The sequence below is a fragment of the Aulonocara stuartgranti genome (genome assembly GCF_965226115.1).
Source record: "Aulonocara stuartgranti genome assembly, chromosome: 20".
Lineage (NCBI taxonomy): Eukaryota > Metazoa > Chordata > Actinopteri > Cichliformes > Cichlidae > Aulonocara > Aulonocara stuartgranti.
This window is the reverse complement of record NC_138956.1, coordinates 32,923,048-32,948,371: the sequence shown is the minus strand read 5'-3', so window position 1 is coordinate 32,948,371 and position 25,324 is coordinate 32,923,048. Positions and strand designations below refer to the sequence as shown.

Below are 25,324 nucleotides of genomic sequence, written 5' to 3'. Positions count from 1 at the left end.
TCCACCTACTCATCAGAATTTTAAATGGCTCTTTACTTTCTACATTTTATATTTTTTCACTATGATTTGTATCTATTTTTTTGGATTGTTTCTTAAATGTTGATATGAGAGTGTAAAAGCATCATCTCATTGATGTAAGCTAAATCCCATCAGAGTTTATTTAACACTTATGACAGTTTTGCGCAGCTGCCCCAGAAACACATCTGCTGCAAGCAGACAAACAAACCCAGAGTCAACTGAATACACACAATATCTAAACAAACAAAAAAACACTCCCACAATTATCATGAACAATATAAATGCATAATTGCATTGTTCAAAAATGCATATTCATACAATAAATGAAAAAAAAAAATACAGCTATTTTCACAAAAGTAGAAACATGCGGTCCTTGCTTACATTTTTTCCCCTCCATCTACCTCACCGGCTGCTGCCCTAGAGAGCACTGCGATGTACAGTTCATTTGCCCTGGCAAGCCTCTTTCTCTAGGGGGGTATGAAACATGCTGGAGCCCATTAAGAGTCAGTGGCCACCATGTTTAGTATTGAGGATGTGGCCTTGCCTCTTTTCTAATGATGTAAATACTCACTGACAGCATCCCTGCATGTAGCTTGCATGATGAATCACATGGAGCGGGTAAACAGTAAGTATTACCTGTCTCACTGTTGATGTACAATTATGTGTGTGGGCGCCTGCAGACATGACAGACTGGGGAGGTAACAGCTCATATTTTTCAAACATGAAGATAACACAGGTAATACAGTGAGGCCAGATGTATTCTTTTTCTGAGAACTTCAGGAACTTTTTCTTTTACTCTTCTCTGAGTACTGAAATGAAATTAGGCATGTGCTTATGTTGTTGTTGTTGTTTTTAATCTTTCCTCTCTAGTCATGGTAATTTCTGCACAGTTTCCATTGTATGCTTAAGAGTTCTTTAGTTTTATTTTTACTGTCTTTTAGCCCTGACTAGTTGAATCATTGAGAGAAACATGAGTAAAGGCTCTAACTGAAGCCCATGCCCCTGTGGGGAGCCCAAATCCTCTGCATATTCAGACTCAGTTTCTCTCACCTCCCCCTCTACCCCTGCAGGCCTGGCACATGTGTGACATATAATTGATTCATTAATAATGTGAACAGATGTTTCTGGTCCAGTCTGGCATCATTCCGGCTCTCCAGCATAGTATTTTACTGTCACAGCCTGCCTATCTGCATCCCATTAAATGCTCATTGACACAGAAAGGAAGAAGGTTATTTATTTTTGATCCTCAAGAGAGTGGAAGGAAAGAAATTACACATACACATAGGTTAGATAAATTGTACTATTTATGCATGAGCATGTCAGTGAGATGAGTGCTCCACCAGTACTCTCTGAAAGGGTCAATTTAACTGTGAACTTGGAGACATAACTGGAGATTTTGAACCTCCAGTGCCAAATTATTAATCAAGCGTTCATTTCTTTATATGCCTTTATATATATATTCAAACTCTGCTTCTGTGAATTGAACAAATTTTACATAACACCCATTTACACTACATTGTGTTTGCACAATGAAAACGGTCATTTGATTGGCTAGACTGTGATAATAAAAGGCACTTATTGGGATTCTTATCATGTTACAAATTGCACACGAGAGTTCTTCTGTTATAAGCATATGAGGGTGTTTGTTTTTGTTTGGCCATTTATGTGGTCACTTCACACAAATGAAAGTCCATCATAGCCTCATGCTGTTGAGACCCATTGCCCTTTCACACCCGGTCAGCTTCCAGCCCTCTCACTGGTACAATAAGAGATGACAAATAATCAGGAGGGACTGAAATTGAGTGAAAATATAACTGTGGGATGTGCAGCAGGAAGAAGAGCAAAATGTCATCTTCATCCATAGCAGCAACATACTACACTAAACCTTATCATCAGGTAATTGTACATGCAGAGAATATCACTTTTCACTACTCTGAAAGGATAATAAGTATTGTAACCAAGATGTGGGGGCTTTTGTTCTAATGAGATGGAAAGAGAGGCTTTAGAGCTCATAGTGATGGACTAATTAATCAGTCTATGTGGCAGTTTCCCACAGCTATCCATTAGGGTTTCATTCAACAAGTCACTGGAGCTTCAATCTTAGTTCCATTGTTGAAAATAGGTCCATAATAATAACATGATTGCGGATTGATCACTAGAAGGTTTTGGAGGGAAATGCATGTGGTGAGGAATAATGATGCCCCGTGCAGATAGCCCTCAACAAAAGCATTTTCTACAAATTCAAGATCCAGAATCGTTTTTGAAATTGTACAAAATCAATTATGTTTTTCCATCAATGTGAAACAGCAAAATGACAGCCACAGTTACTTATATTGTCTCATTTTTTTGTTAGAAGTAGAAACTACCGCAGGTAGCTATCTGGGCCTTCATCATTAAGTATGAACTCTTGTTATCCAATAGCCTATTTGGCTTGGGAGCTGTCTGTTATAAATAAACAAGATACAAGCCATTTAGTCCCGTCTCGATATCAGAGTCCAAAGACCTGGTTTCGATGACTGAATTTGTTCAAAATGCAGCAGTCTTCAAATCACCCCGGTACAACCTGAGAGGGATGTCCTAACATGTACATAAATGTAAAATAGATAGTTGAATACTTACTGTTTAAATATATCCAACAAGCTTTCAATTAATCCCTGTCTCATGGCAATGATTTTTCAGATTAGGTGGAATGCAGTCAGTAGCTTGATTATGTTAAGAGGCAACTGTTTTTTCCAGTTCAAGTAAAGCACCATATTTGTGAACTACAATAGTCTGCAGGAGGAGTTCAATCTGTTGTTCAAGCTCATTGTAACCCCTATAGACATGGTTACTAGTATTTTCTTGTTTTTACCTGGTAATATTATTTCCGACACCCCTTGAACACACTTTGATTTTCTGTAGTTCAGTGAATGCAACAAAAGCACGTTGCTGCATTAAGCTAGGCAAAACGGAGCAAGACACCGAGAGCAATTAACAAGCTACACAGTGAGTCTTTTGGTATAAAATAAGTGTTATAAAGTATTTTCAACAGTCTCTAACTTAAAGTTATGTACTTTTCAGAGGCCTTTATGTGTTTTACTCTCGACCACAACCAGGCAGAGCGTGTATTTGTTTCTTGGGAATTCCGGTGAGTTACTAGAGATGATAAGTTAGCAGGAAAACTTATGCTAATTGTACATGTGGTAAACACTGCAACAGTGCGAATTCTGTATTGTCTAAAAAAAGCTAAAACCAGTCGGAGTACTTGAATTGTGTGTGAAATGGAATGTCGTATTTTATTTTATTGTCTATTTGATTGGGCATCTACACAAATGCGCAAAACTAATGCAGGATGCACTTTTCTTTTAGCCATAAATGTTGTCCAGTGCCTTTCCTGCACTTTGTAATTTCAGTTATAGGTTAATACATGTAAATAAGTTATTTAAAACTAGTTACGTTACAAACATTTCATGATGTGATTACATATGCCTTAAAAAGGGGTATATAAATACAATTGATTGTAATGCTGTAAAGCAATACAAATGGAATTCATAGAGACAGAACAATGTTAAAACAACAGTGTACTTGATTTTGAAAACTTTATGAGATCTCATTTTATTTAGAAAAACTGTTAAGAACTATTTTGTTTATTGCTCTGTACTGTATGTGCAGACTGGTTTTTTGTGATCCTGGATCTGAAGTGGTTCTGGATATGGATGGCGATCCAGACCCTGTGAAAACTCTTGGCGAATCCAAAAGCAGTGTGGCCAGCTGTTCTGGATGCAGGAGTAGAGTTACAGTCTGAATTACTTCGAATCGCAGGATTTCAGATAAGCAAGAACAAAAACTGCTTACTTGATACGGATTGTTTCTCTGGGAAACAGTTGAACTCCCAATATCCTGCTCATCAGGAGTCAGGTCTAAAGAGACTACTTATTTTATTTTATTTTGTTGTTATTTTCAAAAGAGCGCTCTTCTCTGTTGATTTTCTGTTAATTTTCTATGCTGTTTACATTGGGTTATTGCACCACTGTAACATTGTAATAAATCTGCCGGCTGTTCAACACTCAATTCTCTCAAATTTATTTTACTCCTCTCGAATCTAGTCTATAAGTTTAATCCTACTATACTAAGCAGGTGTTACATCATTCTACAGAATAGGTCAGTGAATGTCATGTTGATTGCATTTTAGGGCAATAATAGAGGAACAAGCTTGCATTTTCACTACTAGTGGCACATCACAAGTGTGGCATAACATGTGACCTTGCTGTTATTGCTGTCCAGCTGACAAAAAGAAATTTTGACCAACCAATTAGGTATATAGGGTATATAAAAAGTTAAATCTTACAGCATTTACTTAAGCAACACAAAAATTAAAATGTGCTACATGCTTTCCTTCTCATAGTGAAATTGCAAAGTATAAATGTCTGACATTGATACTGTGGACCATCATATTCTGCTAGATAGGCTGAGAGACTGGATGGGTATATCAGGGGCTGCTTTGGACTGGTTTGAATCCTATTTGCATGAACGATCCTTTTCTGTGGCTACCTCTAAGTACAGTTCCTCTTCTACTTTTCTTGCCTATGGTGTGCCACAAGGTTCAGTTTTGGGGCCTTTATTGTTCTTACTGTATTTACTTCCTCTTCAACACTTATTGAGCACTTTTAAGGACATTTCATATCACTGCTATGCAGATGATATTCAGGTATATATCTCCTTTAAGCCCCATGATGTTTCCAAGCTACAAATTTTGCACAAGTGCATAGACTCCATTAGATGTTGGATGGCTGGAAACTTTCTTCAACTAAATGAGGAGAAGACTGAAGTTCTTGTTTGTGCTCCTAAAACTTTTGTACCTAGTGTTATGGAAAACTTGGGTCCACTTGCTACATTTGCAAAACCGTCTATCAGGAGCCTTGGTGCTAGTATTGACTCAGCTCTGACTTTGGATGCCCATGTAAAATCTTTGGTTCGCTCCTGTTTTTATCATTTGAGAAACATTGCTAAGCTGAGTCCCATTGTATCGCGCTCCGAATTAGAAATTGTCATTCATGCATTTGTTTCATCTCGTCTGGACTACTGTAATTCTTTGTTTACTTGTTTATGTAAAGCCTCTTTGGATCGTCTGCAAGTTGTTCAGAATGCTGCTGCAAAGCTTCTGACCAAGTCCTCCAAGTTTTCCCATGTCACACCCCTGCTGATTCAGCTGCACTGGCTCCCCGTTAAATTCAGGATCCAGTTTAAGGTTTTGACCTTGACTTTCAGGGCCCTGCATGGACAAGCACCAACATATATAAGTGAACTTTTGCATCCATACATTCCCAGCAGGTCCCTGAGGTCATGTGACCAGGGCTTGCTTGCTGTCCAGCACACGAGGCTGAAAACAAAAGGCGACAAAGCTTTTGGAACTGTGGCCCCCAGATTGTGGAACTCTCTCCCTTTGAGCCTGAGATCTGTGGACTCAGTGGTCACTTTTAAAAAACAGCTAAAAACCCATCTTTTTAAACTTGCTTTTAGTTGATTTTTAGGTTTTAGCTTCTGTGAAGCACTTTGTGATTTTTATCTTGAAAGGTGCTATATAAATAAAGTTTTACTTACTTACTTACTTACATTAGGATTTTTTCCTTCTTGTGCCCTTTACTTCATATCCTCCTTCTGAGTGCTTGGTCTGGCTAAATGCTTGTGTCAGTAAACGTTTGTGGCTTACTTTGCAGCAGCTGGTGAATTGACCAAAAGCCACCCCTCAGGCTTAACACTGCAGGCCTCATTAATGCAAATCTAGCTTTAACAGACTGATGGGAAATTGGCTCCCTCCACTCCACTGTGAGACTGTAGAAAAGGCAGGAACAAGGTGAGAACAGAGATGGGTTAAGTAGCCCGGACATGGGATTTAAAAGCAAAGGTTTGCATCAATCAACTGGTGTGGACATAGATACCAAAACCACAAAAGCCTGAAATGAGAAATATGGTCTAGAAAAGTAGATTTTTCAAGCAGTTAAGTGCTTTTGCACTTGCAGTGTCTGCCACTGTCTACTGTTGTCAGTTGCAAAAACTGTTGCTACTGCAATAGAAAGTCATGATATTTTTTTACAAAGGATCCACTGAAAATACAGTGTGGGAAAGGATACAGGAAGAGGTTATTCAACAGCAGAGAATGAACAGAACAATGAAAAAGCCCATAATGGAATGAACATCTGCTTGTAATATGGGGTAGTAAACAAATTCTATAATATTTGTTAATAGGGCGCTCCATATAAGTTTATTGTGTCATATGGCTAACCATATCCCTGATTTTAAGCAGCAACTCACTGTGTCTGAACAGTGACAAGCAGCAGCCTGGGGTGTACATGCTGTTAAGATGAAGTTAGTTGCATGCCACTGCTGTGGCACGGCATCCTGCTGCTGCCGCTGTTCAAGACAGAAAGAAAAGCTTCCAGGCAGCATCCACGATAGCAAATGCTCATTGTCTGAAAGCAGCATCGCTTGCATTGATGGGAAAGGTTGGAGAATAAATCATTATTCCAGAATCGCAATGTGAAGGAGAGTGAAGCCAAACCAAGCGGTTAACATGTCACTGCTCACAAGACGCTGGCGCTGCTGTCTTGTGTGGAGTCAAATGGAGAAAATAATCATTCTAACAAAGGCAAGAATGCCAAGAGTTCCTATACCGCTAAAATTAGCAAATGTTAGTCACCGTGGTTGTTGTTTTTCTTCTTGCCACTTCAAGGTTCTTGGATATTGTTCTGTCATGCAAATCAGATGACGCTTAGTAGCACCAATTAAATTGACATGGCCCAAAAGTTTTGACATTAGCTTGAGTATTTTATAATGAGGAGAATTCAGTTCAAACAAGCACACGTGTGTCCGTGTTTATTTTGTCTGTTTTCACAAAGAAACTCAAATGTACTGCTCAAAAAAAGCTCAAAAAAACAAAGTTAAAAATGATAAAATAATATTTTTCTAAGCAAAGAACAGGAAAACAAGTGATTCATTGCACGTGTTTTGATTTTTAAATGGTCTGGTAAAGGTGAATCAGAACAGTGCAAAAATATATAATAACTAATAATAACTGCTTTCACATTATAACCAAGTGCTTCTACTGTAGCACAGAGTGAGACTTTCTCTTACTCCAAATACTTTATTTTGGACCTTGCAATTTCTTAATTACAAACCATTTAAAAATATCTGGCTGTGCAAATGATTAGTTTAATGGTTACACCTACCCTCAGTGATTATTGCCATGCGACAGGCTGAAATCTGATGAAGTTAGACAGTCATATTGGTAGAAAATTAGATTGAGGGCATGTTGTTCATGGTTTCATGGCAATATTACAGTAAAGCGTGACACACAGAAGCAAAAGAAAATCCTGCACTTTGTTTGAGGATTCATTTCTCACCATCATGTCGCTTTGAAACAATAAATGCAAAAAAAGTGATCTAGACCAAAACATCTAGACTGGTGTTTACTTTGTGTCAGTAAATACCACTGAAAGAAGATAACAGAAACATTATATCTCAGCAAGTACAGTCAGCACCTAAACGTGTCATGAGGTTTAGTTCATCTGGAGTGCTACAATGATTTAAAGACATGACTATTTACGTGGGAGGAGGAAGTCACTACGCCTGCCTCTGTCTTTTGGTCCCTGCCACTATGTAATGAAGGGGCACAGCAGCTCTGCAGGTTAACATTCTGTCCATCTCCTGAAGACAACACGTCAGTATGGATTAGGGAACTGAAGTAGCCATGAAGGGGAAAAAAACTCTCCCATCTCCAATTACAATAAGCAAACAGCTCCTGGGAATGAAAGGAAGAGAAGGGATGATATGCACTCTAGCAGCACCCAGTTCAGCCCACACAAGACAAAGCAAACATTATTAGCTTAATAACATTTTCAGTTCACGGCAACCAGCATAACAACAAGCTAATGGAACACGAAAGCCCAAATTAATGAGAACAAATAATTTGTAATTACAACACAGTTTAAAGGCTCTCACAGGTCCTAAGTTGAATGATTGCACAGAGAGTTTGGCCTAATTCTCTGTAGTCAGCTTTGTGTGAATACAGTGTGCGGGTATGGTTTCCCTGTACCATGCAGGACTTTACAGGAGCCTGATGTTTCTCAGATAATAGTCCCATTAGCAGGTCCTCTTTTCCTGCTACCTAGCCTATGTTATGGGTTATTACCACTGCCATATTGAAGATTGCACCCTTCTGACATGTTTATGGCACATTACAGCACACGTACACTTGTCTGTATAATAACTGTCTAGCCTACAGTGTTCTTAATGATAAAACGAGGTAGAAACTGTTTTATGATTTAAGTGGCTGCAGAACATCAAGCCATCTGCTTCCGCTAGCATCATCTGCTTGTTTTGTGCTCATTTTGATTAATGCAGACTTAGGATTTACATTTACAACCAATGTAAAAGTAATCAGGACAAGATGTTTTCTGATTTTTTAACTATGTTTTATTTTTCACTATGAATGAGCTTTCGGCAGCTCATCTCCCTCAGACTCATTCATTCCAACCTTTAGCTTTTGAGTTATTATTATTCTCAAATCTATTATATATTATTATATATATTATTTGTTCATTCAGTCTGGCTGTTTTTCATAAGACGGAAGTCTGTAAATGTGCTAATGGATTGACTGCTGTGCCGTGATGATCTATAATCAGCACCAGTGGAAAGATATCACACTCAGTTCCTTAGTAAAAGGAGAATCTTGACATGATGTCTGGACTATAGCCCGAGCTAAATGTTCTGCACCAGCCCTAGAAGAGCTGTCTAGCTTCTCTCAGCTGTCCATGCAAAGAACCCGTTACAGGTGGCTGGAGCATAAACAAACTGAATAAATCAGCAAAGACAATGTGAAAGCCAATTCATCCCCTAATGATGCAATTTTAAGTATGGGCAGAATACTCCTGATTCAGAAGTCTGGAAATAAGAGAACTCATAACATTTTCCAATCTTTTGTAGGCATCTTCCTCTTAAAATGATCACAGGAACTTTGCTTTTTGTCAATACCTGTGCTTTTAGAACACCATGGCATGCTCTTTCCAAGGTTATTGTTTAAAGCGTATGGCACATTTAGATAGCTGAGCTCTCTAAGTGTGCTCAGCTGGGGGGGGGAGATGTTTTGGGTTCCCATGTCTTATGGGAGTTGCTTTAAATGGTTTTTACTGGAGAGTCATTAATATTTTACAGAGTGTAATAGGCCCTGAGCCTAGGGACCATGTTGGCACCATGATTACAGCACACATAGCTATTAAAACCGATAAGCTCTGATGTGAAGGAAGCCTATGTCCAGAGAACAGTTTGATAATAATTTTATTGAAAGCATTAAATGTTGGGGCCTTTTGAGTCAAGTGAACAAACAAAACCTTTGCCTCATCACAGCCTGTGAAAGTGAAAAACACATCCCCGGGGTACTAAACAACTTCCATCAAAGCCTGACAAATGATTTCGCCACCTCTTTATTATGCATGCCATACCAGCTTGGGAAGAGAAATGACTGTGCTTGAATCGCCTGAGCACCATGAAATGATACAACTAATGCAGAAGTCAGTTGTTGTGGTTCAAAAATGTTACGTACAGCCACATTGCATGTTCTGTCTTTTTCTTGTCATCTATCTCTAAATGTGTATAATCGGGCAGAAAGGTCACAGACACACAGATGGCTCATATTTAAAAAAAAATGTTTTTTTAAAACTCTAATTTTGCTGACTTTCTGAATCAACTCAGTATTCTGTGAACATGGCAGTATAAAAGCATTGTGCAGTATTAGTTCATGCGAAAGATGTTTTCAGTGGAGGTGCAGGTGCTTGGGTAATACTGGAGACTTGCTGCTGCTAAGTGTAGTTTCCTGCGGCTTTATGAAGACCGTGCCGCACTGCAACCTGCAGGGAAAATTCCTGAGAGCTGGACACCATGTGGGAAAGATATGGCCATTACTGCTAGCAATCCCTCTAGTACTGGAACAGGCCACATTAGTGTGGGGCTGTGGGTCCTTGTTAACATTATTGGCAGGTGGTGCGTGAAGCCAGTTGTCCTTGTGAGGACCCTAAAGGCAACTTCTCAAACAAAACTAAAAGCCTCGAAGTCTTGTAAACTTTTCAACCACAAGCATCGGTGCCTTGATGGATCAGGGGAAGAAGCATTCTTGGTTTAGCTGTAAAAAATAAACCAGACACATAAAATGCTGCAGAAAACTGAACTTCATACTCTGAAGAGAGATATCAATACTTCTATTGCCAGCGTTTTATTGTTTTAAAAAAATGTTTTTGTATTTAAGAATGTTACGTCTCCTCAGAGAGTCGCTGATTTAACTATCTGCTAATAGATGAAGTGTTAGTGTGAACACATGATATAAAAACGAATTTAAATATGTTCAACACATGGATGGTTTTCCCAGGACAGCGTATTAACATCACTCAACTGACACAACAGCAGATGGTACACTGTGTGATTTTTTTTTTCTTTATTTTTTTGCTGCTGTTACAACACTACATGCACAACACAACAATACAAAACATAAAACAGAATAAAATGTAAAAATTAAAGTAAAAAAAAAGATGTTTTGACATCACACTCGGTGCACATTGTTTAAATTGTCATATGTTTACAACCAGTAAATATAAGCTCTGTAAATGATGGCTTTGGTAAGAAGCCTGTGATTCGAGACAGTCTCATTCACTTTCCTTTCAAAAACAAAGTAATCAAAAGGTGAGAGACTGGGATGACTGAAGGAAGCGCGCAAGAACTGAAACTACTGGAAAAAAAAAATGTATTGAAGAGAGACAAAACCTGCAGGGCTGAAGTGTTTTAGAGGCTATCTTTACCTCTTGTGCACAAGTACACTCAATGTTTCTGCGTTCTTCTGTGAGCCCTCACCCACACAAGGTTAAACCGTGCAAACATTTAAAGCTTTTAATTTATGGGAATGCACTGTTGTTCTTGCCACACTGGACCTCACAGACGGGGGCTCTGGTAGAGGCCAGAGTTGACGAGGTTTAGTTTACAAGTGCTCGTGTGTGGGTGGGTGCAAAAATCTATCGTATGTGAACCTGCCTTAGTGTTTAATTTTTTCAAAGTCTTTAATTGGCAGTCTCATTAAGATTGCAGTCTCTTTGACTGCTGAATGCTACTGAGTGCACAAAATGTATTTCTCAATGAGGATATTTTCCTGCAAGTATGCAGACACCATAGATTTTATTTCCCTTGCCAAAATAATTTCGTTGTAATCACATGAAAAGTGTATTTTCACTTAATGAAACAGTACATTTTTAAGCAACTATGCCACTTTGCAACAATTTGGTTCTCTTTAAAGCCTGCTTATTAAAATGCTGCATAAATATTTCCTTTCCCCCCACTACATTAATCTTTTTGCCACAGACAGACACTTCAGCCAACCTTCTGAAAAAAAGCCTCACCAGCTGTCGGGAAAATTGAAAAAATCTCTGACAAGAGGCTCTCCATTCTACCGACAGCCCATATGTTCACCACTAGATCTCTACTCCAGGAGCTTATGCAGCTGTTGGCATGTCTTGAAGTCCAGGTGAAACCAGGAAAAAGACAGATGAGAAGATATCAGCAGATGATAAGCTTTAATGTTGGCAAGAAATCAAATCCAGATCCTCAACCAGTGTGCCTAACACTCATTAGGGTGGAGGCTTGGATATACTGTATAAATATACATGCAGATGTTTATTTGATCGCTTCCTCTGGCAGGTTATCTTGAACAGATTGTGGCTCCTTAGCACTGACACTTAGGTGCTGACAGATAGACAGATGGCCTGCTAGTTGCCCCCTTGGTCTCCTTCTGATGGCGTCTATGAGGATGGATGGGATTATTTTTAAGGTACAATTGGTCATCTCAAACACTGCTGTGTATTTACTCAATGATCTACTTGCATAGATCTTGTTTACTCTTTGTAAATAGCAGTAATTATGGCCACATGCTGTGCTTTAAACAAGAGCCAAATGATTAAATCCTGATAGTCCATAGCTCACTATGTATCAGGGGAGAAAAAGTGTGCTGTGCAAACACACGACAGCAATTTTTGGCTATTTTAACAACATGCTGGAAAGATTACATCTTTGCCACATGACACAGTTGTTCACATTTGATGCCAGTTAGCAGCTACAGAAAATGGAAGCAAACAGCTTTCTGAAGATGCTACTTTAATTTGCGAACTACAGTATAATGACAACAGGCTCTGTGTGTGTAAGTGCGTGTGTGTGCGCTTGTAAGTCTGTCTGTCTGTCTATCTGGCAGGCTACTATGCCTGGGTAGAGAGGGAGTCAGGAACAGTCCACAGATCTAGGCATTAAACTAATGTGCTGGGATCAGGGGCCAGCGCCTCGCAAGCTGTCTCTTTGGCTGAAGGCTGTAATACGAATGGGCAGTGAGTGAGCACTGGCACTAGTGATGGCACAAAAACCAAACACCTGCCTAAGTCCTGTTCCAGTCCCCATAAACACTATATTTTCATCTATCCAATGTCTCCTCCGGTTGTGATTAGTGTGATCAACAATGGACCCAGGTGATGAGATTAAAGTCCCCGCTTTGTTGGCCAAAGGGGATATTGAGAACCCATGACTGGATGCACTCATGGATGGGATCTTAATTGGAAATGCCATTATACTTTCAGCAAGTACATGGTACTCTTTGTTCAATTTAAACCTACTGCTATTTATTATTTACCTCTGATTTATCTGTTACTGACTAATTTATTGACACAGCTGGTGAAACTCTGACTGAATGCACTTAACTGAATGCATGGGAGAGTGTATCTGTGCCTGAGAGGTTTTATGACAAAAACAGATTTATTTTAAAAAGAGTTTTAGACGTTTACTTATTTAGATATAATATGAACTAGTCACTGCATTTTATCAGCATGGATAACTGCTGGGAGGAAGACTTTGACTTACTAACTTGATATGAAGGGAGATTTACTTTTATTCCCAGTGATGAATTCCTCCTGACACACTCACTAGTGGAAGAAGTTTCTTGACAGTGCTCTGGAGTGTAGCCGCTTCTTCTGTTCTCCTTTAGACATCTTTATGTCTCTCTAATTTCTTCTCTGATCTGCTTCTGCCACAGCGTTGCAGCGACGGGTTCAAGTAATGGGGAAATGAAATGGGGGGAGTGGATTTGTTGTCATAGTGCCATCAAGTTTAAGCCCCTTGACACTGAGTGTAAGGTAAAGAAAATGAAACCTGGCTCTGTCTGAGACCTGAAAGCACTGTGTCTTTTCAAAAAGGATATGATGTGGAGTTTATTTTTATTATCAACTGAGAGAGTTGGGGGGTGATTAGGTTGCACTTGAGTGGTGAAGGCTGCTGTTACTTTTTCCCCTGGAAATTGTGTCTTGCTATACGTTCCCCTCTCAAAGTCACCGGGTCCGTTCATGATAGTGCGGCTCATAAGAGACTTAGATTCTTTCCTTGTCTGGCATTAGCAATTACTGCCACCGTGGAAAGGTCAGGAGATGTTTTTAAAATGCGACCCAGGTCTTTGCCTGACTGCTTCACTGAAATGTTGTCATACATTTATTGGGTATCAAATGAGGCGCCTGCAAGTAGTGCCAAGTAGAAAGCCTTGACATTGTGACATTTTATACCAAGGTGAAAGCCTGTCAGAAGACTTTCTCTCGCTTTCTGTCATTTGTCTCTTAGTGTGATCCCTGCTGTTTAATCAATTAAAAGTAATTTTGCAAGCAACAGAGCATTTTGGAGTATTTCAATATGAGAAATGTATGAGATTAATTAAATAAACAGAAAGATGATTTTTAAAGTTGATTCAGGCTTTATTTGTCTTTTGCTGCTCTAAATGTATATATATATTAATTTCCATAATTGGGGAAGTTTTTAATAGATATGAATCTAAATGACTGTGTGACTGTAGAGATAATCATACCTGGACAGACAATACAATTTTCAGCAAGCTAGAAAATTAATTCCCATATTCACCAGATGTTTAATTTATCTAAAGGTTGATAACTCAATTTTCAAATATGTGCTATAAGCACATTACGTATTATAATTAGTCATTTCTACGTTATATGCAAGATTACACAGAGATGCTACAGAATATGAGCATACAAAGGCGCACACATACATTTCAGGTAGCATATATATATATTAGATAACCCTTGACAGTCTTATCTAAATTTTTAATTGCTCTTAGTTTCATCCCATTTTAATCCATTTCATTACGTTGAGTCTGTGCTATAAGGTGTGGGCTCTTTTAGCAGATGAATATAGCTTGCCTACTCTCTTCCATTTTGATTGTTATGGTAAAGTGTAAGCGCTAATGTGAACCTAATTCACTTCACCCCTCAGCAGTTTAGGCTTTGCCTCATCCATCTCACTTAGAAACTGCACAGCTAGCCAGATCCCTTCTGTATAAAGAGATCAGCTATATTATAATGTCCAGCACAATGATGCTAAATTATTTATCTTACTTAGCTATGGTACAGCAAATAACTGTTAGACACTGAGGAGAAACAACATTCTAGTTATAGACTGTCCTGTTCACTTTTTTTTTCTCTACTGGATTGTGAAGGAGGTGCATAAATAATAGATAAGTAGAAAGCTTTTTTTTTTTTAAAGGTTAGACCTGTATATATTAGGTTTTTGTTTGGCTCTATGAATGTCCACAAACAATGCTAAATATAACTGAGTTTCCTGTCTTGGCATAACACGCATGTATGTGCGTTTGTGTGCATGTGTGTTTTAATCAAAAAACTAATTAATGTCTTCATGTATCAAAAGGAGATGTGGCAGCAAAACAGGTGTTCTATTCACAACAGCAATTTGATAAGAATATTAAAAAGCAGGAATAAAGAGCAAACACACATCACACAGACTTTATATTTATAAATGAGACAGGCTACTCTTTGTAACAAGTAAGGCCCCATATATATTAATAGAAATGCAGGCTTTGATATGGATTTGCTCCAGGCTAAACAGAGATTGTGGCCTTCTGATTAATGCATTTTTCATGTCAAACCCATGAGAAAGGACTGGGCCAATGCATGCAAAACTTGTGATAAGTTTGAATGTGGTTGCACTCTTGCAAGTTCAATGTATTTATCATATGTATTTATCATTTTGCTGCTTAGTGGTTTAACATCTTAGTAATGTTTTCAATTCAGAAAAGGAAGTGATTAATGGGTAATAAGACATTTACAAGTTATACGAAACTAGAAACTAAGAAACAGAATATTAACACATCTGTTTTTGTGGTAATATGTTTGTTAAGATGTAATTTTTAATATGTTTATCGGAACAGGTGTCTTTTGTATATGAGACATTGAGTCTCAATGGGACTATCTGTAAGGTTTAATAAAAAATAATTAATAAATAAAATAACTATTGATCTTTTGTTGTTGCTTTAGTGAGATTAATGCCTTGATTGTGGACATGAAACTGAACAACCGTAGACGTGACATCTGAGTAGCCATTGCTGTTGTGCGCCTAAAGTAAAATGAAGGCTTAGTTCATAAATTATTGTGTAGCATTGTGTAGTTATTAGTAGATATATGCTTTCACAGCCTCTAGAAAGAAGCTTTTTTTTTTTTACTTTTAACGTGACAACATGTATTGGTAATTTCGGATGTGGCAGCTGAAAATTCAACTCAATTTAATTCAATTCAATTTAAATTATATAGCACCAAGTTACAACAGTAGCCTCAAGGCACTTTGTATTGTAAGCCGAAGACCCTACGATAATAGAGAGAAAATCCCAGCAATCAGACTATAAACAAGCACTTGGCAACAATGGGAAAGAAAAACTCCTTTTTAATAGGAAGACACTAAAAACAGAATCAGGCTCTGGGAGGGGCACCAATCTGGTTAGGGATCAGGGGAGGAAGACAGGATAAAAGACACAGTGTAGAAGAAGATTAAGCATGGCATAATAGTTAAGTTCACTCAATAATCCAAAATGTGCTTGTAATGCTATAAAACGAGAAGAAACCCAATGACTTTGCTTAGGCCTCTGTGTCTGCTTGTGTTGTGTCTGCTGCTCGTGTGCTCTCCCTTTTCCCCTCAGTACTTCCAGGAAAACATAAGGTAACAAGAGCAATGCTAAAGCAATGTATCATTTGTTTAGCTGAGAAATTATAGATGCCATATGCCAAGGAAACAGCATGTTATGAGTTTTGTTTTTCTTTGAAAGAGATGAAATAAAGTTAAAGAAAGGCACTGGAAGCAGGTTTCCAAATGAGACTTATGTAGTGTACTGCTTTGATATCTGCCATTAATCCAGTCCAGTTCTTAATTTTCAACACTTTTGTTCCTGTTATCACCGTGACTTTTAACACGTCTATATAAGAGCACAACTTTGCACTTTTTTTTGAAAAACCAAAAGGTGTAGATCTAAAAAATCTAAAAATCTTCAGATCCAACAAGTGTCTAATCAAGAATCTATGTAATATAGAATTATTTAAGGGACTACAGTAAACCAGATAATTTTTTTTCATATGATGGAGAACAAAAAAAAGTTAAATTTCACTTTTTATGATCTAAATGGAGGCAAACAACAAAAATAGCCACAAACAAGAAACATAGTCACTGAGCAGAAGTAATCAAAGCTCCCACACTGAAAATGGAAAAATAACACCTTGATCTACTGAGAGCAAGAGTTACATCCCGGCGAAAGAAACTCCTCTGAAAAGTAGTTCTTGAACAGTAACAAGGACACATGTGTGCCATTTCAAAGCCACAGTCAGGAGATAGAGATGGAAAGTGAAGAGAAAGCTTTTTTTTTTTTTTGCTGTCGTCCTATGTCTTACACTCTTATCTGCCTCTTGGTGGGATTAATGCCACCTAAAAGCTCCTCTAACCTTTCCGATTGATTCATGGAGTTCATTTTACAATAACTTAGAGTTTCCTTGTGCATTAATTTCCCCTGCACTGATATTTATCCTTTGCAGGGTTCAAATTCTGGCCTTTTCCCTCCTGCATAAATTGTTGCATCCAGGTTGACTGTCTCCTGGTCCCTCAAGCTTGTGAGTGGTGTAAGTGCTCTGGTGTCATCTCCATGGGTACAGCATAATTAACTTGCAAAGTATATGTTTGTAACTGGGAAGCTCCTTTTTCAGTTAACCAATGCTGATGTCCAATTGGCCTTATCAGTTGTATAGTGTAAAAAGGTGATGTGTATAATTCAACTCTGTAGCCTCTAACCCTATTTTACAGGCAACATTTTGTGATATTTAGCTCACATCATATGTAAATCCAACACTTACATCTGTATCATTTGCTATGTAGTACCATTTTATATATTATGCGTATTTTTACGCTGAAAATACGCATATTTACATTTGAACTGCACGTAAAAAGGGATCAGACCACAGCACAATTTCTGGCCCATGTAATGAAGACAGCAGATGTTTTTTATATTCTTGGTATTTACTTTGTCATAGGTTTATATCTGTTCCATGTTAGTACACCAAAAACAACATTTGTAGACATAAATAGGTGAAAATACATAAATCAATTAATAATTTGTAGAATACTGTCATAAAAATGTCAGTTATTTTCAGCAAATTAAAGTGGCTCGATGTAAGAATTGCTTACATATTCATTATTTTTTTTTGTCTTTTTAGAAACATTGTTATGGCGGGGAAGCCAAAGCGTGAGGTGGACCCAAGAGCAGAGGCTCGGAGTAGGCGTGAACAACTTTATTTACAAACACGAACACTTATTAGGAACGGTGAACATGAAACATAAGCTACGGGTTTCCGAGGCTATGGGCTGTGAACATGGGTCGTGAATGACCGTGAGCTCAACGAGGAAATAGTGCTTCGAGATCCGGTAGTCAGAGGCATTGTTTGCAGGTGGAGATACAAGGGATGGATAAGTGTGGTCGATGAGGTCTGCGTGAGTATGGAGTGATACAGGAATTCCAGATGGTGAGGCAGGCAGGCGAAGCTCAAGAGCATATAGTGAATGGGTCGCGACTGAGATTGAATGAAGAAGACCCATTTACTATATGCTCTCAAGCTTCACCTGCCTGCCTCCCCATACAGGTGAGTGTGGTTATTATAAACTGGAGGACTAGGGTTTCTTTGGAACAACTAGAAGCCCAAGATAACTAGCTAAGTAAATGAGAACAATGATTAGCTAAGGACATGAGAGGCTGAGAACTAACGTAAGGTTAGCAGACAACCTGGCGAACACTAGTTGTGTGCACTGATCTTACATACAGCCGGCCTAATTAACCCACATGAGGATCCTGGTTGGAATGAAGATGGCTCCGCCCAGAGGAAGATACCATAGCATTGTGGAAAATGACTGCCACTCATCCAGACCATGGCAAACACATTAGAATTAGATAGTGGATATATGTTTAATAGTCATAATACTCACATTACTTTAAGGACTAAAATCAAAATCTAAAACACAGGGAACTGTTAAAATAAACCCAGCCTGCTAAAATAATCCACCCACAATCAATAAACCATCATGGAACAAGAAAAAGGAGCTAGGAAAAACGGCACCTGTTGTTTGTTGTACATTTATGGTGCATTTTAGCCATATTGCTAAAATACAGCAGCGTCACTGTTAGTTGATATACTACTTTTGTTCATATTTGGAGGTATTCAACTGGCCCATGGACATACTGCTCTAATGTGTCTGGAAATGAAGAGGCTATTTCTTTTTAGCATGCGTTCTCACCATATTATTTTTACATTATCCGATTACCAGACAACAAACTTTCCTCTCATACCTGGTTTGTAGCTAGTGATTGGCCCACTCAATGTTTATTTATTATTTAGAAATCGTGAAAGGGTAGCAGTACAAAGTAGTATTGATGTCTTATAGCAACCACTCAGCCCATTCTCCTGTGAATGCAAGGGCAGCACATTGGTTGAGGTTATAGATGTTATCCAGCATGGTCTAGGTGAAGATGATAAACAGGGTTTTGTTGTTAAAAAGGAGGGTTGGGGCTGTGGGGTAAACATATTGCCTTATATTAGCAATTTTATTGTACCTCTCGGGGGCCATGATGCTGGAAATGTGGACCTACCAGTGTCTATCTCCAAAACAGTCTTGGATCTAACAGCATATATATGTGATATTAAGGACAAGTCATGAGAGTTAGTAGATCAATGTTTGGAATATAACTGAATAACAGCTTGAATTACAGACCCCTTTCTCACACATTTTACTGCTGAGTCTACAACATGTGCTGTAAACACACTTTAATAAGACATAAGGCAACAAATCAATAGAAAGGTTTCCCTGTCCCATATGAAAAAAATCTGCCAGTCAGTAGATTTCAGCCTTGTGTTTTGCATTGGCTAGATTAAGGTGAAGTCTTTAAAAAAATCAATAGGTTAGACCCTAAGAATTTCAGTGTCAGATGTCATATATTTTTACACAGACCGTGGATTTAGGCTCTGCTTATTTAAAAGCTTCTGAATTGTTTACCGTCTATCTTTTTGTTTCAACTCATAGGTTGGGTTCGTTCTGACATCTGTAGTGGATAAAAGGTTAATTATTGATAAGTGAACCAAGTCAAATGTTCTGGGGTTTTTTTGGTTTCACTGATAAATATGTGTGTACTATTCAGTGTTTTTTCTATTCTCTCGTGTTTGAGATGTGAGATTTGTGAAAAATGAATTTTAAGTGAATTAATTTTAAATCCGATAATTCAATTCATCTTATATTTTTTGCAGCAACATAGGACTCCATACTGAGCCAAGTTCACAGCAAAATGTGGTTACAGTGCTTTGCAACATAAATAGTTATTTTGCTGTGTTTTCAGTATGCTTGTTTTGTCTGTTTTTCTGTTTTTATTCATATTATAGTTGGCTGGACTCATTAGCTAAAGATTTTTTCCTTTAACTCCAACTACTTTTTCCAACTAAACTAATCAAGAATGAACTGAAACAAAAACAAAATATTAAAATATTAAGTGAATTCACGATAGAGTTCTGAAAAAATTAAATTTCAGTGTCTGAAATTTGAATTGAACACTGACTGAAAGCAAAGTTTAAAAATGCCATTGGTGCCAGGGGTTGTACATTATGAATATAAAAACCCTGACAGTCCTGGAGTTACAAAAATAACAACTCAACAAAATAAATTATGTCAATAACAGTAATGGTAGTGATTTGTCCTGAGGGACAGGTAGACCTACAAGGACCCACATGACAGCTGGTTATCTGTGGTAGCTGTGCCGAACCATGAATGCGATTCAGCTGAAGATTACTGATGTTGGTGTGCAGAGCGAAACATGATTGTGTGGGCATATGGAGATATGCAGAGTGCGCAGTGCCCTTGTCAGGACTGGCAGATGGAAAAGGTTAATTAATAACAGTTGTTTTAGATTAAGGAGCAGAGCCACTTCTGCTGATTTACGGTTATCATCATCACCATTCATTAATAAAAGCAGGAAAAAAATAATCAGTGTGTGGTTGTTTCTTTCACAGTGATAGTCATTGTGTTTACCAATTGGTACAAGCCTAAGCAACAGTATTATTCAAGTTTTATTTGTCCTTGCACACAATTTGAGTATGGTTTCAATTTTTACTTTCAGGATTTTTCTCCAAGATGCAGATTTAGTTTTTTAAGCTGAGTGGGCATCAGCTCAGAGGAGAGTTTCACATGTTCTTAGAATGCTATTAATCTGTTTCATAATATCAAGATAAGATATGAAGACTAAACTCTATTAGAGCAGTTAAGATTAAATTATCGGTCTGCTTTTAATATTGTCTGAAGATTGCATGTAATTCATACGGGTATAACACACATTTAAGAGTCATCATACAAAATGTTGTCATTAAAAATATTTTATTAAAAACATAGTGAGCCAATTACTTATTAATATGCAGCTCATTCATTTATTTCTTTTTGGTACATAAGTTACAAATTAGATTTTATTTATCTTGGATTGACACTAGCACAAGGAAGTCGTTAGTATAATAAACAGCTATTTTCTCTACTGTGTAAGTAGATGATGTATGATCCGTTTTTTTAAATACCAAAGAGCTGTTGCTGCAAACCACTCTTTTCTTGTCAGCTACTAATGTCTGACCTCTACCCCTTTTAGCTGAATGGTTCTATTGGTCATTAACGGTAGAAGACGGCTCACTCAGCTTTCTTTTCACATCAGTTAAGGTTAGTGTTATGAGTTTGTTAGAACCGGGCACTGCTGGAGGCAGCAGAGAGACAGTGCTTGATACACAGCACACCCATTATTTTTCTCACATTTTGCAGTATAACTTTATAAAAAAAAAAAAAGAAAGAAAACAACAACGGGAGAGTAAATGTCATGAGAGTGGCGTGCTGTTCAAACAAAACTTGTGGGTTTATTACATCGACAACCACAGTGCAGGTCATTTCAGTCACTTGCTTACAGCCTATTTGTGAACATTTCTTTTATTCTCTTTCTGACAGATGAAATCCTTTCTTCACATTTTTGTCATTTACTTTCCAATGATAAAGCTCAACAATTAAATTATCCCACTAATATGTGTTGCTAAGTACACAGCTTGGCATTTTCAGTGCATTAAAAGGCATTGTAAGAATAATTTATCTGTATAGCATCTTTCACTGACATCAAACAACATAATTTCATCACGACTAGATATCAAATTTAAGATTAGAATTTAATAATAATGAATAATAATGGATTGCATTTAGATAGCGCTTTTTGGGGCCCTCAAAGCACTGTACAATTCCACTATTCATTCACTCTCACATTCACACACTGGTGGAGGCAGCTACAGTTGTAGCCACAGCTGCCCTGTGGCAGACTGACAGAAGCGAGGCTGCCATATCGCGCCATCGGCCCCTCTGGCCATCACCAGTAGGCGGTAGGTGACACAGGAATCAAAATGAAGTAAATAGTGGAAAAATCAACAGTATTTAGTACATTACTTTATTGTATACTTAATGCATTCTACAAAAATAAATAAATAAAAAAATGTATCGCACATCCATTTGTAAAACAACAAACAGACAAACTGAACGTTACCTTTATGCTCTTCATTGATGTAGCTTTCTATAAATCTGAAGCTATGGGATGGGCCAAAGTGTTCAAAGACAGATTTTCAGACAGATTGTCTCACAACTTAACAAGAACAGACAGCTCCCTTTTTGCCTCCAATGATTGTTCGGAGACCTCAGACAAACCCCTTCTTGAAATTTGGAACCTACATGGAGCTCTCCATCTCAGTGAGTAAGTATAGTTAGGTCCCAGGCAGACACCGTGAAATGGGCACTGCTCTGGATCACAGAGCAGGCCAGTGAGCCCATACTACTCATAGCTGGTCCATTTACCATGGCCCATTAGTAAGATCATACTCTGCTGGCTACACAGCACTGCCATTCATTCATCCTTCTACGCTGAGAGTGTTTGACCACACTAATGTTCAAGGTACTCTGTTCAGCTCACTAGCTTGCTGCAGCACTAATAGCTCTGGGCTCTGGAGGCTGGTAATGACTACACACCAGGCTAGACATGTAGGATTGATAGTTTAAATTAGATAGTGTATCTTAACGAATGCAGTGCTTAGACTTATTGATTTGTTTTGTGTGTGATATCAATCGTGACAACAGCCACATTCCAGGTGATGGAATTCTTATGAACCTCCAGGCTATTATCTTTTAATTGGCAAAACAAATGAACTCATATGATATACAATAAGAAAATGTAAATATCAATACAATAACTTGCAGTCCTAGAGGAGAACTTGGGTTCTTATAATATACTGTATGACTGAGTTGTTGCACATGCACTGTATGTGTTGTGTAAGTGTGTGTCATAATGCAACGGCAACTATTCCTGTCATCTCAGTGATTTATTACCCGACTAGAGGCTCTGTGGCCTGGCCGTGGCCATCTCCTCAGGCCACAGGAGTCACGGTATGCAGCTACATCACATCGGCAAACAGCACAATATTGCCCTGCTTCGCTTCGCTGATGCCAGCTGACACATGAATCTGTCTGTTGACAACGTGGTGTTATGTTGGAAACCTTGCAGGTCAAGTATCAGAGCAAAGGGTTAATGTGAAAATAGATTAAAACCCACGAGGCTTAAGTGGGATTGTGCTTCATACTTCTTTCAAACTTTGGTAAAGTGGTTTATATGAGTTACACACTCGTGTGTGCCGTCCACCCTCAGAGTGCTCGAAACGCAGCAACTCTGGGGCCAAGAACGCCATCTAGTTAACGGTAATTTTATTTGGAACCGGTGAAGACAGATGTGATGACTGAGCTGTTCTGGCCTCTTCAGCTCTATAATCATTTCTCCATTCTCTTTAAGTCACCATATGTATTAAAATACTATTGTTGCAGGCCTGTTTAAGCCAGAATTATTTCTGCTCTAAATTGTGCTTTTAACTGTAGCGGTGAGGACGGGACATTGTCGTACTCAACCATCAGAAAATATTTTTAAAAATTACAAAAGGTCTTATTTTCACCTTTAGGCATTTGATCGGTACCCACAGAAAGGGCATGCAATGTTTTATTTATTCATTAATTTATTTTAAATTACTTAATTTTTAGTTGCAAGGTGTGCCTAAGTGCAAGAGTGTGTGATATTTTAATAAAAGTACCTTTAAAGCTATATTACAAAGCATTTTGTTCCTGAACTTGAACTGGACACTTTTAAGACAACTGCAATATTTTTTTCTGCACTTATCTTGTGAATTTAGTTTTAAAAGTAATTTAAATATTACTTTATTTAACTAGAATGTATTATTTTTGACTAGAAGTATCGTGTGGGATTGTATTCATATTTTTAAATGTGTTCTGAAATAATTAATAATTGCAAAAATAACTTAACTAAGTGAATATAAAAAGCTAATGCTTGCATAATAACTGATGATTTGATATTACACTTCTTTTTTGTGAATTTTAGTTCAGTGAATACTTCTCTAAACATGGTACCGTCTAAATATTAGCATGTCGGCTTTATCATTATCTCTGTCAGTATGCAAGGTTGATTTTTGCATTTAGGTCAAACCACCTCTGTGCCCATGCAGAGTTGCTAGTATTACTATAGACTCCAAATCTTCTTATAAGAAGTTTATCTTTCAAAGGAACCGAAGACTCGCTAGGTTTTCAATGCAGAGCAGCCGCAGAAAGTGTAGACTGTATTTCCAGAGGTGCGAACAGATTACTTGATGACAGCTCCAGTAGCAATTCAAGGGAGAGGCTATTTTGAGATCAATATCTGCAGATGAAAGAACAAGAAAGGCGAGAAATGAAAATCCCATCAACTGTCTGCTTTGCAGTTTTAACCAAATGAGCAAAACTTTTCACTTTATCTCAGTTCAGTAAATGACCCGTGTAGTCAGTCTCAGGTTGTCTCAACTTAATCTGTGAATTTCATAGTTTTAGAAACACATATATTTCTGTGCTATATTAAAAGTATTTAGTCCTGAATCTTGTTTAGATCTGTTACCAAAAATCAAATACAAAATTAGGCTCTTGGAACTATGATCTGAACCATATGTCCTATAATGCTTTTAACAAGAAGCTGGTAAGGGCCACCAACATGTCCACCTCAGTCGACGCTTGCTAACATCACTGCCATGTTAACAACCTCCAGGATGAGGAACATGGAAGGTAATCATAATGGTGGGCGCTCTTCTATCTTAACATAAATCCTGCAACCCAATCTGACAAACCAGAGCATATTTAACATGCACCGTAACTGCCGTGTTAATTATTAACCGTAATGAAGGTCATGATGCTCTGATGTTACCGGAACTGCTAGGTGAGTCTCTCCACAGCAAAAGAAGATATAAAATTATTGTTTTTTAATACCTGAGAACCCAAAGATCACAGGTATCCAGCCCATTGTTGCTCTCCTCAATTTTTTTTGACAGATGTCACTACCATCAAATTCAAAATGAACAAATAGTTTTCTTAAAATTATACATATTCTAATTTCAAATATTTTACATGTTTTCTGTGTCCTATTGTGAATAAAATCTGGGTGTATGAGATTTGCAAATCATTGCATTCTGTTATATACATTTTACACAGGTTTCTAACTTTTTCAGAAATGGGTTTGTGTTATTAATTCTCTCGCCGACAGCAGATGCTTAAACTAGGCTTAGTCCAAATTCATGCATTTAATATGATGCTATAATTAGTTCTTATATTTTGAGTCTTAACTCTAATCTGGTTTCCTCATTCCTTATGTTCAAAAGTACACCCGGAGAACAAGAAGCACTGCATAAATATACATTCTTCCTACCAGTGTTTCCTACCTTTTTTGCTATTCTAAGTGCTGACAAAGATTTAATTTATTTGCTGATTCAAGCATAAATGTTCACAATTTCCAGCGCTC

The 25,324-nt window shown here is 37.9% G+C and overlaps 1 protein-coding gene across 3 annotated transcripts in view; it reads left to right on the top strand.

Moving 5' to 3' along the window:
• plxna2 (plexin A2) overlaps nt 1–25,324 on the top strand; it is a 260,056-nt gene that overhangs the window by 18,806 nt on the left and 215,926 nt on the right. The window contains exons 1-2 of one of the 3 annotated variants that reach the window (XM_082519545.1): nt 2,686–3,003; nt 3,079–3,145. The exons of 1 other annotated variant lie outside the window; for it this stretch is intronic. The gene's annotated coding sequence lies outside the window, so the exon portion shown is untranslated. Of the gene's footprint in view, nt 1–2,685; nt 3,146–25,324 lie in introns of those variants that run through there. One more of the 3 variants, XM_082519544.1, reaches the window with a different exon arrangement.